This window comes from Alligator mississippiensis, chromosome 4 (assembly GCF_030867095.1).
Source record: "Alligator mississippiensis isolate rAllMis1 chromosome 4, rAllMis1, whole genome shotgun sequence".
Classification (NCBI taxonomy): Eukaryota; Metazoa; Chordata; order Crocodylia; family Alligatoridae; genus Alligator; species Alligator mississippiensis.
This window is the reverse complement of record NC_081827.1, coordinates 148,858,674-148,875,531: the sequence shown is the minus strand read 5'-3', so window position 1 is coordinate 148,875,531 and position 16,858 is coordinate 148,858,674. Positions and strand designations below refer to the sequence as shown.

At 50.6% G+C, this 16,858-nt stretch overlaps 1 long non-coding RNA gene across 1 annotated transcript; it reads right to left on the bottom strand.

Annotated features, from left to right (window-relative positions):
• Nucleotides 1–1,316: 1,316 nt before the first annotated feature.
• LOC132250260 (uncharacterized) lies at nucleotides 1,317–15,141 on the bottom strand. The gene is made up of 3 exons (XR_009461920.1): nucleotides 15,080–15,141; nucleotides 5,957–6,506; nucleotides 1,317–5,414 (listed from the first exon to the last, which is right to left on the bottom strand). It is a non-coding gene; the product is annotated as an uncharacterized LOC132250260 (long non-coding RNA).
• Nucleotides 15,142–16,858: the final 1,717 nt, after the last annotated feature.

The following is a 16,858-nucleotide window of genomic DNA, read 5'->3' as shown; positions in this document are numbered from 1 at the left end:
CAATTCAAGGGCTGGTTTGACTTATAAAGTCCTAAGCAGTCTGGGTCCTGTGACCCTATGGGACTGCCTTCTATGTCCCATAGGAATCCCAATGGTTAGCCAAGAGCAACCTCCTGCAAGTCCTTTTGGTGAAAAAGTGGGTATCAGTCTCAGCAGTTGCTCATCAGCTCCAGGACCCGCTCCCTTCTGAGGTCTGCCAGAGCCCGAGCCTGGACACAGTTTGGAAGTGCTGTAAGCCCTTTCTATTTGGGCACATGTTTCACAACTAAACTAAGCTGAGTTATTGTTTAGGCAGGGGGTTCTATTTCATGCTGATAATCTAGTTGTCTATCAAGTTGTTGCATTCTCTTGTTCTTACCCCTTTTTAATAAATTATTCTGTTCTCTCATTATTCCCTTATTGGGAAGGGCAGAGTTTAAAACAAATAAATGAATTATTTCTGGAAATATGTCAAACCCTTCTGTTTTTACACATTTGCTATTTCCTTCTGTTGGGGCTCCATCACCCTCTAGTGGCTCTGACCAGCATGGACCTAGCTTGGGTTTTGAGAGTTCTACCTTCGCCTGCCTCTAAAAGCCCTGTTACACACTCATATTAAGCAGCTCCTGGAGCTCTTAATACCTGGATTGTCCACACCTTAAAATAGTTATAAGCACACTTTAGTTGGCTTACAGTTATGCCACTCCAAGGCAGGATCAACTCTGATATGTATTACCCAACGCATGTTCCATTAATGTGTGGCCATTCTCCACAGTTGAACCATTCTAGTTGCAGTTCTCCAGCATCCCAGGGTGCCATGTCGCTCCTCAACCCTCCTGTTCAGTGTGGACAAACTTTCCATACCCCTGAACTGAACTGTTCCGGCACCAAGTCAATTTCCTCCTTCCACTCCTGAGAGTCTGATCTTCCAATGTCCAGAGGTGCACCCCATGCGAACAGCCTGCAGAATACATGCCAGCTAGCCAGGTTGCAGGACATGGACAGGTCCAGAAGTGAGGTTTTGGGGGGATCTGGGGGGAAGGTAGGGGGCCAGATCAGGTCCCCATTAGTTGGGGCTTCATTCCCGCAGCAGGGGTGGTAGCTCCCCTAAAAGGATTTTCCCTCAACACTCCCAGGTCCCAGCCACCCCAGGAAGCATTACTAGCACTCCCCATGGCCCAATCCCAAATCCAAATGTATTAAAACATGAGACCTTCTTTAATTTACTTCCTCTTTATTTCTTTTACTTTGTTTTATTTTATCTTTCAGTGGCTGACTTAATTTCCCACCCTTTCCCCACCTCCATTTCCTTTTCACCTCCCATTTCATTACCCACCCCCATCCTGGTAGCTTTCCACCTCTCTGCTACATGTTCCTGCCCTCCCAACCCATTTCTCTCACACCCCTCTTAGAGAAGAGCTAGAAGCCTATTCTAGCTCACTAGCCCTATATTGGAAATTCACAGCTGTTGCTCCTAGTGCGGCCTCTGCTTGCCACCCTTCTAGTGGCACATCACAGCTGTGCAGGTGGGGGACAGTCACAGAAGGTTTTTAGCTTTGAGGTGCAACTGCACCAAACTCAAGGTAGCACTAACACCGATTAATATTTGTGCAGTTTAAAGGGCAATGTGTAACAAGGCTCTAAGAGGTTCTCAGCCATTTTTAGACTCAAAGCTCCCCTCATTAGCCTGAAGGCATCCACTCAGAAAATACCAGGTTTTAGTTTTCACTATTTTTTTTTCATTTCACTATGGGCAAATAATGTAGTGATTATTTTGTTGCAAAGGGCTCAGAAAAACTCCAGCATGTTACAGTGTTCTTGACACTATGGTGCCCTACTTGAAGTCCCTAGGTTTACCTTGTTAGTCATGTGTAGGCCTTTGCAGAGCTGGCAGCAATGATATTGCCATGCACCCTTAAAGGGATCTCATGGCACCAAGGTTGCTGCTGCACCCTAGTTGAGAGTCACTGCTTTAGAGACTAAAGATATCAGATTTACCCAAAGAACCTTACCTGCCTATGTCCTTAGACCAACACAGCTACAACCTACACCCCTGAGTAGTGCATTCCTGGATTCTGGCAGCACAGGCAGACATTGGGAAGGAGGGTCTGTGCTTAGAAGGAAAGTTTAAATAAAGCTCACTGCATGAAGCAGAGCTTTGTAAGTATGCTCAGTACATCTAGCAGCTGGTGTCAGCAACCTGCCTGGTGCCATTCACTGGGTCCAGGGGCAGTGAGTGTGTCTGTGAGACTTCATAGAATCATAGAAAATTTGGGTTGGAAGGGACCTCAGGGGGTCATGTAGTCCAACCCCCCACTCAAAGCAGGGTCATTCCCAACTATCATCCGAGCCAAAGCTTTGTCTTTTAAAAGCCTCCAAGGGCAAAGTTTCCACAGTCTCTCTGGGCAGCCTGTCCTGGTGCTACTCTCCTTGTGAGAAAGTTTTTTTCCTAATATCTAACCTAAACTTCTCTTGCTGCAACTTGAGACCACTGCTCCTTGTTCTGTCATCTGCCACCACTGAGAACAGTCCAAGTCCATCCTTTTTGGAGACCCCCTTCAGGTAGCTGGAGGCTGCTATTAAATCCCCCCTCAGTCTTTTTGTCACACTAAATAAGCCTAGTTCTCTCATCCTCTCCTTAAAAGTCATGTGCCCAGCCCCGTAACCATTTTCATTGCCCTCAGCTGGAATCCCTCCAATGTGTCCACAGACTTTCTATAGCTCCCAACTGGACACAATACTCCTTGGTGAAGACAAACTGCAATACTCTATATGGGGATTCACCTGCAGGTTACATCTGTACAGAGGAGCCATTAGCCCCCAGCCCAAAGTTGGGAGAAGGAAACAGGGCAGCGAGTACAGTTCCAGCTCCAGTCCTGAGTTTGCAGGGCCAAGGGCAGGGGCTATTCCCATACTGCCAGCACCTCCCAGAAGTGTCAGGCTCTACAGCCTGGGTTTGTGATAAGAAGAAGGTGGGGAAGCTGTCCCTGTCAGTCCTGCCCTTCTCTGTTAGAAAGACTCAGGGGAGATGTAAGTGCTGCCTATGCAGCCAGGGGGTCAGGAGGAGGAAGGTGTGTAGGCAGATGGCAAGGATGAGGGGGAATGGAAGGTGCTGCCAGTCTGGAGAGGAACAACGGGAGACAAGAGGGGGCTCTGCCTAGCTCCTGCCAGACAGAGATGCCTCTGCCTGCAACACAGATGTGGAGTGCAGGGCCCTAACCCTGTCTGGCTATTTGTTTGGGCACTTGTGTCCCCAGAAAACAAGCCTTTAGAGCAGGCTTATGCCTCTCAAGTGCCAAACCCATGTGTCAGGGAGTCTGTGCGTCATAGGCACTTCACTGCTCCACATCACCTGCTATAGAGCATAAAACCCACAGCAGGAAAGGACCCTGTAGGAAACCTTCTCCTGCTGTGACAGCTCCCAGCGTGGCGCACCTGCCAGGAAATATTGCAAGGAATCCCTGCGGCTGCAGGGGCTTCCACAAGGCCTTACCCAGGCCCAAACACCCTCTGTTGACCTCCCAGGAATTGATCTCATTGGTGAGGCTGAGGTGGCCCATTGGTTTGAAGGGCTTGTTTCTCTGCAGCCAGGTGTGTGTTGGTCTTTCTGTCCTGTTTCTCTGATTTTCTGTTTCCATCCAGGGAGGATTTTGCCCCAGGCCCTCATACCTTCACCCCATTGTACGATCACTGGCATCACAGAAATATGTAGCTGAATTCCCAGACACGATGGTCCTGACATTCTTAGTTATGGGGAATGTGGCATTGTAGCATTTTACATAAAAGGGTCATGTGCTGGTCTAGGCAGCAGCTATTTGCATCAGCCCATGTCCCTGGGGCTGCAGGAACCAAAACATGTAGGGGTGAGTTGGGTGTATTTGGTAACAGCTCATGGTCCTGGTCTCCCCTGGCTCCAGATTGTTGCTCTTGGCCACTGTAAGCTTAGGCCTCTGGTCCCAAAAGGACAGAAGCAGGAAAAGAAACAGGGCTCCATGAGACAGTGGAGTCATACTACCCTCTTCCCAGTGCAGGGCAGGAGCTCTAGGCATTTCCTGGACACCAGCAAATTCAGGATGTGCAACATATCTAGCAGTCAGTATCTTGGAGCACTCTGATGCATTTACTTAAGTTGTTGGGCACCTGGTACACCTCCCACAGATCTGAGTTTTTCTGTGAGACTTGGCAGAGAAGACAGAAACCGCAGCTCTCCAAACAGGGGATTCACCTGCAGGTGACATCTGTCTAGAGGACCCCTTAGCTCCCAACCTGTAGATCTAACTCATGGTGTGATAAGGTCTGAGTAGGGTCACAGTTTCAGCTCCTCACACTACCCCTGCACTTCCCATCTGGGGACTAGGGGCCCCTGGTGAGATCATCTTCTTCCTTCCCAGAAGTGGGTGAATGAATGCCCCTGTCCTAAGGGTCTGCTTAGTGCTCTCACACTGCTTGGGATATGCTCACAGATGTCAGACCTGAACACATGTGTGAGTATGCACTGCCTCCCCATGAGTCTGCAGGCATCTGGGTGGGTGAGATCCTGTGCAGCTGGACTGATCCCAGAGAGCACAGGAGTGGGCATACAGGGTCCTTCTCCCTTTGCAGACTCCTCCCAGATGCTGTGAAGGCCATTCCAGACCCATCAGCTGGGTGACTGATCTAGCCCCAGGGGCTGTGAGTCATGAAGCCCTTGCCACAGCAACAGCATAATCTGTTCTCGTTATCAAAGCTGCCTTGATGTCTCCACCTACACTGGACATGTCATGCACCTGGCAATCCTCCTAAGGCAGGAGCACATTGTAGTAGGAGCTGTATTTCCAAACGTATCCTGAGACACTGGCAGGGAGCAAGGACAGGGTCTCTACCAAATCTGCAAAATGAGAGTCTACACAGCACAGCTTGCCTATCCCCTCCCTCTCCTGTCTCTGGGCAACAGATAATAAAGGGCCAGGGCTCCAGGCTGCTGATCAGGCTCCTTCCTCAGGGTCATGAGTCTTGGCTACATTAATGAACATCTGTACCCCTCTCACATCACACTTTAGACCATGGCTGTGGCTGTTGTGTGTACTGAGAGATGAGCAGGGCTCTGGGGATTTTGTACAGCTATGAAACAGGAAGGACCCACTGTGCTCTACTGGCTGCACAGAAATACACTGCAGAGACTTCAGCTGTTCCACTGATGATGTACAGGGAGGCCTTTGTCCTGGTTTTAGGCTGTAAAATGTACTTTCCTTTGAATTTGGCCTCTGTCTCTGGTTTACCCCCATCTGTATGTCCGACTACAAGCTGCAGCTCCTTTCCTGAAGCTCCATCTTGTAGGTACCACAAAATAGTATTGTAATTGGCATCGCCATCGTGCTCACAGGGGAGACTCGCATTGGCCCCATTCCGGATGGTGACAAACTTGTTTTGAGTCACTGTCACCCCAGTGCACAGACCTACAAGAGATACAAAAGGGCTGAGTGAGCAGGAGCCACACACAGAAGGACACAGCCCCAGCAGCCCTGTGCATATAGCAGGATCCAGTCCCTAGGCAGCTTCTGAGTTACAAATTCCCCTTGGCTGATTTCACTCCCAACTTCACCATGTGTTTGAGCCTGTCCCTGGATCCACAGCTTTCCTGTGTTAGCTCTCATCTGAGTGTCTCTGAATGATGTACAACAGGAGCTGGTCAGAGCCATTCATTTCAGGTTCTCCCCGGGGCAGGCCTTGTCTCTATTCTCCTGTCCCCCACCCTTCCTCTGCCAGCAGAGAATCTGATACACTTACTACCATCCCCTCCCCCACAAGCTGCACCCCATCCCTACCCCAGCTGAAAACAGCCCCTTCCTCTGCCTGGCTCCCATTCTCTCTGCAGAGGCTGGTACCGGGATCTGTTCCATGATTAGAGGCAGAGGCTGGCAGCAGTGAGGGGAGATGCCACAGGAAGGAAATCTGCACTGCCCTGGATCCCCTGGCACTCCCCCAGGGACAAGCCTACCTGCCAGCAGCTGCAAGACACAGGAGACCCCCAGCACCAGCCACATGGTATCTGCTGCAGGGACTAGCCAGAAACAGGAGTTTGTGCTGGGGCTTTCCTGGAGGTGGAGCTTTACAAGGGCCTCAGAGTGGGAGGAGCAGCCCAGGTAAGGACCCTGATAAGGATGCAGAGCTGTAACAATAGGAGATGTGGATGGACTCAAACCCTGACCCTGCTGCTGCCTCTCCCAGAGTGACAGGCAAAGCCCAGACCTAAATACAAACACCTCTGGAATGGGGAAATCTAACATGCTGATGCTTTGGGTGTGGACTGGGTCCAGCTTCCCATGCACAAATCTTCTGGCTGCCTGTTGTGCACTGCTCCATGTAGATATCTGACATCAGGATTGCACGGTCTTGAAAGGGAGTCCAAGGGATACCTCACTCCTCTCTGCAGTCTGGTTCCTGGCCTCCTGCTTCATAGCAAAGACTAGCCACCTCTGACAAGCAGACCTGGCAGCAATTCAGCAAAAAGCAAGATGTCTACTCCGTTAGAAGCAGGTGTTGGGGATCTGAAAGTTAGAACACAGTTCTCAGGCAGTTGTGGGAGATTTCCTAATATTTGCATTTGCAAGCCATTCAACTCTTGCAAACACCAGTCTGTGCATCTCCCCATCTCTCCTGGGTCCAGATGTACTCTCTGTGGTGGGCTAGTAGGGGGGCGCTTCTGCACTGAGCCATCCACCTTAATGTGCCTGACCACCTTCCAAGCTCCAAGTGTCTCCCCTGGGGCACCTATGACTGGCCCATCTCCTTCCTGGAGCACACCTACAAGCCTGGGGTAACTGCCACCACCACCCAGGGATCTGATCTTTATTTGGGCCCTGTGTCCCCTGGGGTACACAGGCCTTGTAGACCTTGAGGGTGCTTGACCCACAGTGAGAAATTGGGTTACTTCCTTAAGCTTAAAGCACAGATAGTAGCCTCCCTTAGTCAGCCAAGCATAGGGAATGTAAGGCATGCCCCAATCCCTCTCCCAGCAAGTTGCCCAGGCTTGTTATAGTGGAGAGCTTTATTGGTTAAAGAAGGTAGGCTTGGGGAAGAGTACAGGTTAGAGAAGTATCACAAAATAACCCAGAGCAAACAGCATGCATGCTTCTACACTACAGTAATCTATATTTTTAGGTAAGTTTCAGGTAAGTTACTCACATGTTCATCTGGAGTCTAGGAGAGCTCCAGAGGCCGTGTGCTTACTCCATGTTCCCTAATATGGATCCCCCCAACCCTCTTTCAGGAAGAAGGGACCCTTAAATAACCTTTTTGACCTCATCTTCCAGACCCAATCAGGGCAGGTGTTGTTTGAGGCTGACCAACCAGTTTAAAAAACATCACTGGTTACCTACAGGAGTAACATGGCTCAAGCCCCTAAGCCCATGCCATGAGGTCACTGCTTAAAACAATAGAGGGGTTAAGCTCCCACTCTCTTACCTGTCCTTAGGCAGGCAGGCAGAATGGGTTGCTTAGTGACCAGAGTGATAGACATGAGTGAAAGAAAAGGGGGGGAGAGGGGGCACAGACTAGCCCCAGGGTGAGGAGTAGGCTGGGACAGGATTTGATCACACTTTCCACCCCTGGGCAATAGCTATAGAGGTTACTGCTCCTCCTCAGGGCTTCTACTGTCCCTCTGTGCAATAATGCTGAATCTTCCCTGAGTTTGCCTCCTTGCTGTTTCCTCCTCTGGAGGGTCCACCACATCCCATGGGAACAGCATAGTTTGGGTGCTCCCAGTCCACCTTCTCTCCTCTTCTTTGGAGACCCCAGAGCTATGGGGACAGTGGTGTGTTCACTGGTTGTATCATGTAGGAAGACACAGGGATCAATGATCTGTGACAATGGTCATGTAATGTTGAATCCTAACCGTCTCATAAGGGAAAAGAGGGGCAGGGCAGAAAAATCATCAAGGCCCCTTTAAAGTTAGAATATTTGTAGCTGAAGTGGGAGTGGGGAGCGCCTGCAGCAGGAAAAGCTCAGCCAGAGCAGGCATGAGGATAGAGGTCCTGCCTGCCAAGACACCCAGCTGAGCAGGAGGAGGTAAGCTGAGAAGCCTTGCTCTTGAGAAATCAACTCTGATGGGTGGACCACTGTGTCCAGATGTCCAAGAACTGCCTCCCTCCCCAGATTCTCTTTTCCCAGCTTTCTGTTGGCCAACGCTCAAAGGGCAGCCAAAGGAAACAGTACAAAGACACATTCAAGGTCACCCTCAAGCACAGAGGCATTGACACCAACACCAGGGAGGAGCAAGCTGCTGACTGTTTGGTGTGATGCCACCTGCTCCGCCAAGGTGCATACCTCTTCAAGGCCCAATGATTCGATACTGAGGCAGAACGGTGGCAGTGGAGGAATGAGAAGGAGACCAATGCAGGGCTGCGAATCCCACTCTCCCATGCAACAACATGCCCCCATTGCCAAAGAACATATGTATCCAGAGTCGGGCTCCTCAGTGACTTGGGGATCCATCAAGCCTGATGGACATCATCCACAACTATGAGGGACTGCCAACGGATGGACAGATGATGGCATGTGAGAGCAGAAAGCTCTTGAGGTGAGATGACTGACACTGGGCTAGGGACTCGCCTGAGCAGAGCTTGTGAACAGCTGTCTGCAAAATACAGCAGTGAGAGGGAAGGGGAGATTAGTCAGACATGGGTCAGGTGAATGGGCAGCCTGGCCAGGCGAGTTGACCAAGGAGGCAGGGCTGATTGGGATATAGACTCTGCTCCAGAGCAAGGGCAGGTGAGAGGTGGAGAGGATGGAGGCATTGGCCTCTGGGGCTGAGAAGGATGGAGATCTTCAGAGGGACAGGAATTAATACAAGCCTGGCAAGAGGAGCTGCTGCCTGAGAGGAAGAGCCTCTGTCAGGGAAGAACCAGTGAGGATGTTCATGGGAAGCACTGTGGGACTCTTGGTGTTAATTCAGGAAGGATCCTGGAGAAATGGGCAGCCCAGAGAACTGGGAACTGTCTGTGTGAACCCAGGAGGAGCCCTGGAGAGTGAGTGAAGCCAAGGAAGTGAGGGTTATTTATGTTGACCCATGAGAGCCTGGGGGAGCGGGTGCACCCCAAACACCATCTTTGTTAACACAATTGGGGGTCTACTTTTGTCTTATGTCTGCTCATATTGTTAGTACCACCTGGGGCACCAGAACAGCTGAGGGGAGTTAGAGAGGCAAGAGAGCAGAGTGCCCAGCACCCTTTGAATTTTTCCCTGTGTTTTGGTTTTTTCTTTATTTATTCTTTCCTATATTCTTGTTTGATGCCAGCCTCTACTGAGTGGAGGCCCAGGAGGGTATCGAGCTCCAGACATACTGGGGACCCTGACAAAGGTCAAGCAGGCTGAAGCACAACAGGGCTGAAGGCCCAGCCATAGATAAGGGGAGAGTGTGAGAGAAAAGCAGAGAAGGGCAGATCCCTGTACTTTCCAGCTGGAATAGTAGTCATGGAAGGAGGAGGGGGAAGGAGAAACCCACAGCTAGACTCTGGTTACCTGGAGGAGCCTCCTAAACAACAAATTAATTTAGAACAGCAAGTCAGGCAGGAGATAAGACTAGATTAAGGAGCCACACTAGACAGACAGGTGACACGACCACTCCTGGGAGCACACCCTGTTACAGGGAAGTATGTAAAAACTGTAGTTAAAAAAAAGTTTATTGCAGTGCTCTGTACACTAGGGTTGGCCTGTGTGCTTCTGGCATGTGTATGTTTTTGTGTAAGGCTGCCTATTATTCTTCAGTCAGTAAAAGCCAGGTTCTACCCCAGCTACTGGACAAGCAGGGATGGCTGCTGTGGCATTTCTGGGGACAAGTTGTTACTGGACTGAAATATTGAAGTAAAATCCTATTCTACCCTGGTCAAGTCCTAAACTTCTGTCAATATCTCTGATTCTGTAGCGCACCATCATTTCTGAAGTCACTAAAAAGAAGGCAGGAAGAGGACCTACTACCCTCCTGTATCAGCTTCATCAAGGATTTGAGCAGGGTATAATACAATCAAATTTAAGTGCTTTAGGCTGGTTGTACAGGTGGTAAGGGAACTAGAATCTCTCCCCAGAATATAACTTGGCTTCTATAGTGGTAAAAAGATTATAGCAGCAGGAACCATGGCAGATGGCCTTCTGGTCCAATTACTTCTCTCTTTAGCATTCATCTAAGTGATGTCTAGGTACCCAGGTGTAGGCATATACAACCTGGACAATATCTGCAGAGAGATGATGGGGCCATACCATTGGATGGCTCTTTGTTTGGGAACCTTGAGAAGCCCTGAAGCAGGATGGTGCCCTGAAGTGCATAACCTGCATGGCTTATAGGATGCTTCCCTGGAGAAGGATACCTTTTATTCTGCACAAAATCCAGAGCAGGGAGCAGACTGCATAACAAATATCCTGGTGCTATTGCAGTTGCTTGCTGGGAACAGCTCCAAGCAAAGGCTACAAGAAGGATCTGGGCTTTGAGGGCACCCAGAAAGTCTGACCCAACCCAAAGAACCCTCTGTCAACACCTCTTGAATGGGTTTCATTTGTGAGTCTGAGGTTTGAAAGGCTTGCCCTTGTGCAGTCAGGTGTGGTTTGATCTCTCCTCTGTTTCTCAGATGTTGTTTCTCTCCAAGGAGGTTTTTGCCCCAGACCCTCATCCCTTCACCTCACTGTGTATTCACTGGCAGCACAGAAATATGTAGCTGCATCCCCAGCTGTGATGCTCATGACTGTCATGAGTGACAGCTTTGTCTCATTTCTTGAGGTAGGGAACTTAGATTTACTGTAGCCTTTCTCATAAGAGGCTTCTGCCTTGGTATAGGCAGAAGCTATTAAAATCAGACCATGTCCCTGGGGCTGCAGGTACCAGAACATGTAGGTGTGAGTGGTGTGGTTCTGGTAACAGCTCATGGTCACGGTCTCCCCTGGGCTCTGGACTGTTGATTTTGGCCACTGTGAAATGAGGTCTCAGGCCCCAGCAGCTGTGGGAGGGAAGAGGGGAGGGAGAGATGGTAAGAAACAGGGCTCCATGATCCAAGAAGCTCAAGGCTCCAGAGAAATCATGCTGCGCTTCTCCAAGTGCAGCACAGGATTTCTGGCACTTACCGGGCATCAGCAAGAGCAGGATGTGCAGCATGTCCAGCAGCTGGTGTACCGGGGCCCTCTGGTGCCTTTCACAGGATCAAGGGGAGCATTAGGCACCTGGTGCCCCTCCCACAGCTCTGCCTGAGTCTGAGAGACCTTGCAGAGAAGACAGGAAGCGCAGCTCTCCAAAGAGGGGATTCACCTGCAGGTGACAGCTGTCCAGATTGCTCCTCTGTCTAGCCTGCAGCTCCACCTCATGGTGTGACAGTGGCACAGAAGGGCCATGTTTCAGCCTGGGTCTGTCCTGCCCCCTCAAACTACCTCTGCACTCCCCATCCATGGAACAGGCCATGTGCTGTCCCTCACACTGTACACCTGGAGTCCCTCCTGGGTCCTGGGAGATGAGACCCATGACTGGGAGGAGAAGGTGCCTGTGCAGGGAGCCCAGTGCTTGTTGCAGCCTTGGGTTTGCAGGTCCAAGGGCCAGGACCATTCCTATGGTGCTGGCACCTACCAGAAATCTGGGGCTCTGCAGGATGGGTCAGTGATAAAGGGGGTGTTGTTTCTGCCCAAGGTCCTGCCCCTGCTCTGTCAGGAGAGATAAGGGGAGCTGTAAGTGCCATGGGGCTAGGTTGGGGTGGGTATGTAGAAAAATGGCAAGGGTGAAGGGGAATGAAAGGAGCTGCCAGGCCCGGAGAGGAGCAGAGGGTGGGAAGGGAGAGCCTGTGGCTGCAGCAACTTGTGGCTGTTCTCACACCCCTTCTCTCTTTGGAACTGTCTGCCTTGCTGGGTGCGAGGGACAGTGGCCAGGGTGTGGGCCAGGACCATCTCCAGACCAAGGGGCAGGGTTGCAGCTGGAAGCCGGGTGCCTGGGAGATGTTGTGTTCCCTGGAGTGCCACCACCCCCTGCTGGAGAGACTAGGCCCCTCAGGAGGGATGTGGACAGCATTGAGAGGGTCCAGAGGAGGCCCTCCCGCATGATCAGGGGGCAGCAGGGCAGGCCCTATGAGGAGAGGTTATGGGACCTGAACCTGTTCAGCCTCCACAAGAGAAGGCTGAGGGGGGATCTAGTTTACAAACTAGTCGGGGCGACCAGCAGGCATTGGGGAAGTCCCTGTTCCCCAGAGCACTCCCAGGAGTGACAAGAAATAATGGTCACAAGCTGGCAGAGGGTAGATTCAGGGTAGATATCAGGAGGCGCTACTTCACAGTCAGGGCGGCTAGGATCTGGAACCAACTTCCAAGAGAAGTGGTGCTGGCTCCTACCCTGGGGGTCTTTAAAGGAGGCTGGATGAACACCTCGCTGGGGTCGTTTGACCCCAGTACTCTTTCCTGCCATATCAGGGGGTCGGATTTGATGATCTGCTCAGGTCTCTTCTGACCGTACCAACTATGAAACTATGAAACTATGGATGTTTGCCATGCACCTGGCAGCGCAGCCAAGATTTCTGACAGGGAAGAGCTGAGTATGTTTCTCAGGGTTTCCTGAGACACCCGCAAGGAGCAGGAATGGGGTCCCTACCAAACCTGCATCAATGGCAGTCTTCATGTCTACCTCGCCTCCTCCCTCTCTTGACCCTGGGCTGTGGGTTAGAAAGTCCCTGGCTCCAGGCTGTTGTCCAGGCTCCTTCCCCAGGCTGACTAAGGGAGGCTACTATCTGTGCTTCAAGCTTAAGGAAGCACCCCAAGTTTTCACAGTGGGTCAAGTACCCTCAAGGTCTACAAGGCCTGTGTACTCCAGGGGGCACAGGGCCCAAATAAAGATCTGGGTGGTGGTGGTGGTTACCCGAGGCTCGCAGGTATACTCCAGGAAGGGGGTTGTCCAGCCATAGGTGCCCCAGGGGAGACACTTGGAGCTTGGAAGTCTCCCACACCTGGCTCAGAACTGGCTTCTACCTTCCAGATCCCGAACACCTGCTTCTAACCGAGTAGATGTCTAGCTTTTCACTGAATTGCTGCCAGGTCTGCCTGTCATGTGTGGTTGTGGTAAAAATATAGCATAATCTATATTTCCTGCTTTTATAATTGCTTCTGCATGTTATCACAATTGCTTTTGCTAAGGCATATATGCTAATGATAGATTTACAAGTAGCACAAAAACTTCTGCAGACAGAGCCAAGAACAGATGCAATAAATAACTCCTTACGAGAGATAAGAGAAGAGAGGCAGGGAAGATGCTGAGGTGGAGAGACCAGACCCTGACCGAAGGATGACCGCGAGGGGCTTAAGAACTGCCCCTGGGAGGGATTTAAGATGTAAATGAGACGTATGTAAACCGTCATAGAACATGTAACTGCTAGACATACGATGCAAGACGTAATGCTAAGTTTGCCAATAATTGCACGATATGTTGAAATCTATTGTTTACCTTGGCTATAAAAAGAAGTTTCAGACCCAGTTTGTTGTCGACCCTGATCTGAGTGGCTCAACTCCTGGGTCGGTCTGTTTGCAAACAATAAATCTGAAATTGGACCTAGCCTGTGTGTGACTCTCTCCTGGGGTGGATTGGACAAGCCTCCAGGGGCACGAAACTAGCCGTTTGTGCAACATGGTGAGAGGTGAGCATGGCTGGTAGGATTTTGCTGAGATGTGAGGCAGGAAGGACCCACTGTGCTCTACTGGCTGCACAGAAATACAATGCAGAGACTTCAGCTGTTCCCCCAATGATATCCAGGGAGGCCTTCAGCCTGGTTTCAGGCACCAATTGGTATTGTCCTTTGAATTTGGCCTCTATGTGTTGTTCACCACCATGTGTATGTCTGGCTACAAGCTCCAGCTGCTTTCCTGCAGCCTCTTCTTGCTGGTACCACAGGATAGTATCATAGTAGGCATCACCATCACACTGACAGGGCAGACTTGCATTGGTCCCATTCGAGATGGCTACAAACTTCTTCTTTTGAGTCACTGTCACTCCGCTTGACAGACCTACAAGAAATCCCAAGGTGGCAGGGGGTCCACAGAGGGAAACACCTCCAGCTGTTCTGTGTGCATGTCAGTGTAGTAAAAAGACGTTAGCCCCCATAATTTTTCAGTAATGCTTGAGCAACAACCATATGATAGAAGTGTCTTATGACCATCTTATGACCCTTTTGTGTAAAGATCAGGAGGTCTAATGTCCAAGCTGTGGTTCTTACTGCTTGCCTTGCATTTTGAAATCATCTCTGTCCAGTGCCTTAAGGTTACGTTAAGATAAGAAGTTACTAAAGTTTAACTAACTTTGTTGAAATTGCTCTTTTCTTCTGAGCATGCTGCAATTCTACCTTTGAGTGCGCACGTACTAACCCTGATAAGTCACATTAACCAATAACTAGTTAAGTACAGCCTACAAGATAAGACGTCACAATTAGGAACTGGTACTGCAGCCAATAAACTTCTAGTACGTCAAGACTCTGTTGAATGTAAGCTATAAAAATGTGATTCCAGGCCGGACTCATCGTCGGCCCTGATTTGAGCTCTCTGCTCCTCGGTCGAACTGTTTGCAAACAATAAACCTAGATGGACCCAGCCTGTATGTGTGACTCTTTCCTTGAGGGTAATTGAACAAGCCTCCAGGGGAACAAAACTAGCCGTTTTGGCAACATCAGGATCCAGTCCTAAGTCACCCCTATCATTCACAAACCTTCCTTCGCTGTGCCCAGGTGTCTCCTGACCTAACTGTGTGTTTAAGTCTGTTCCCAGCCCCATGGTTTTCCTGTAGGTGCCCTGATCTCTGCATCTCTGCTCACTGTGACAACCAGGCTCTTATTGACAGGATCTCCCCTGTGGTACCACCCTCCCCTCCAACACATAAGCCAGTTCTCCCCTCACTCCACACACACCTCCTTCAATCATTTCTAAACTCTTCCCCATCAGCTCCAACTCATCTCCACCCAGATGAAAACATCCTCTTTCTCCCTCTGCTTCAGATTTTCCCCAGGGGCTTGTACCAAGCTCTGCTCAGGCATACAGGGCAGGCAGGAGCGAGCAGAGATCCTAAAGCAAGGACAGCTGCTTTGCCCTGGAGTCCCCAGAACTGCCCCAGGGACAAGCCTACCTGCCAGCAGCTGCAAGCCACAGGAGACCCCCAGCACCAGCCACATGGTGCCTACAACACGGACCAGCCCCAGGGAGCAGTCTGTCAGGGAACAAAGGTAACAGCTTTGCAAAAATCTGGGAGTGGGAGGAGCTGTGCTGCAGAGGCAGAGCAAAAGCAGAGGAGGTGCAGCCAGACTTGGATCCTGCAGCTGCTGTTCCCAGTGTAATAATGGGCAGATTCTACACCTCAAGCCAAAAACTCTGCATTAAGCTGTTTTGAGATGCTGTAGCATTGTCTGTGGCCTGTGTCCAGCTCCCCATGCATATGGCCTTCTGCACTGAGAGTGGTGATCCTACTACTAGAATTGTATAGTCTCGGGGATGGGGCTTTCAACCAACAGTGTGGGTCCATGGCATATGCAGTCAGTGTCCCGGGAAAGCTGAGGTTTGTTCCTCCCCCTTTGCCTTTCCCATGGGGATCTTGCTCTTTCCCCGTCTTTTCACAACAGTGAATGGTAGCAGAAAACACCTCTCACTTTCCAGTGTAGCCCCATGTGAGCAGCCCACAGTCAAAAGAAAGTGATGAAAGGGAAAAGGACAGGCACTAGAGAGAGGAGGAAGCTATCTGACCACCTGTCCTGGGTCTACCTGTGCTTCTCCAGGTCTTGCCCATGGCTGGGTGTGACCCCATTCCCTGCCCTTCCGAATCAAAGATCACATTTTCTGTCCCCTCCTCTTATTGTGCAGTCAAATAGGAGGAGGTTTCTGCCCAGGGAGCAGGTGTCTCTGACTCACTGTGTCTAAACTGCTGGCACAGAAATACACTGCTGAGTCCTGGGGCTCCACAGTATCGATGTTCAGGTGAAAGACATTTGTCCCTGACTTGTCTCCTTTAAATCGAGCAGGAATGTTGCCTCTTTCTCTTTCTTGTTTATCATAGAAGTATAAGACCAGCTGCAGGCCCTGGCCTGGATCCTGCCGATACCAGAACATGTAATTGTGCCCGTCAGTTTGTTCACATTGCAGCTTAGCTGAGCTCCCCTTCTTGACCACAAGGCTCTCCGTTTGGCTGATCCGAGCATCCAGGAGACCTGTAGACACATGGAACAGAGGCCGTCAGGCATGCAGCTCTGAGGGGACAGTTTGGTGTTTTGTTCTGCAGACATCGGGATGGGGCTTTCCATCTCAACAACCACTTACTCACTGCCAGGAGGCAAAAGGCCACACACCAGACTGCCTGTGTCCCCATCTCTGTCCCACTGGCATTCTCCCAGCACCAGATATTGTATAACTCTGTTCTGCATGCGTGGGTCCTCCCCTGGGCCTGGAGGAAGGAAATGAGATGTATCTGTGGCTTGTCCCCAGGCTGCTCCCCCCAGAGAGAAGCTGTGATGCCAGAAGGGCTTGTGCATTTCCTTCCTGCCTTTTTGGTGGTGAGCTGGGTTCCCAGTTGAGACAGAGAGCCTGTGCACATCAACAGGTTGTGCCTGTGAACTCCACGAGGGCTTTCAAGTTAGCACCCTGGGATGATCCTCTCTGCTGAGAGGACAGGGCCAATACTGGAGACTTACAATGTGGCTGATACTAGGTCCACTTGAAAAGGGGGTGCCAGTGAACAAGCGTGGGGGGGGGGGGTGCTGTGTAGTGTGTGAGACAACTCTTTTGAGGTTACTGTGGCTGGTGAATAGAAGTCTGGCCAGGATCTGAATTTGCAGATGCCTCATTTTCTATGATGGGAAGAGTTCCAGGTGAGACCCAAGCAGCGCCTGGTGTGTGATGGGCAGTGTGACCCAAGAGG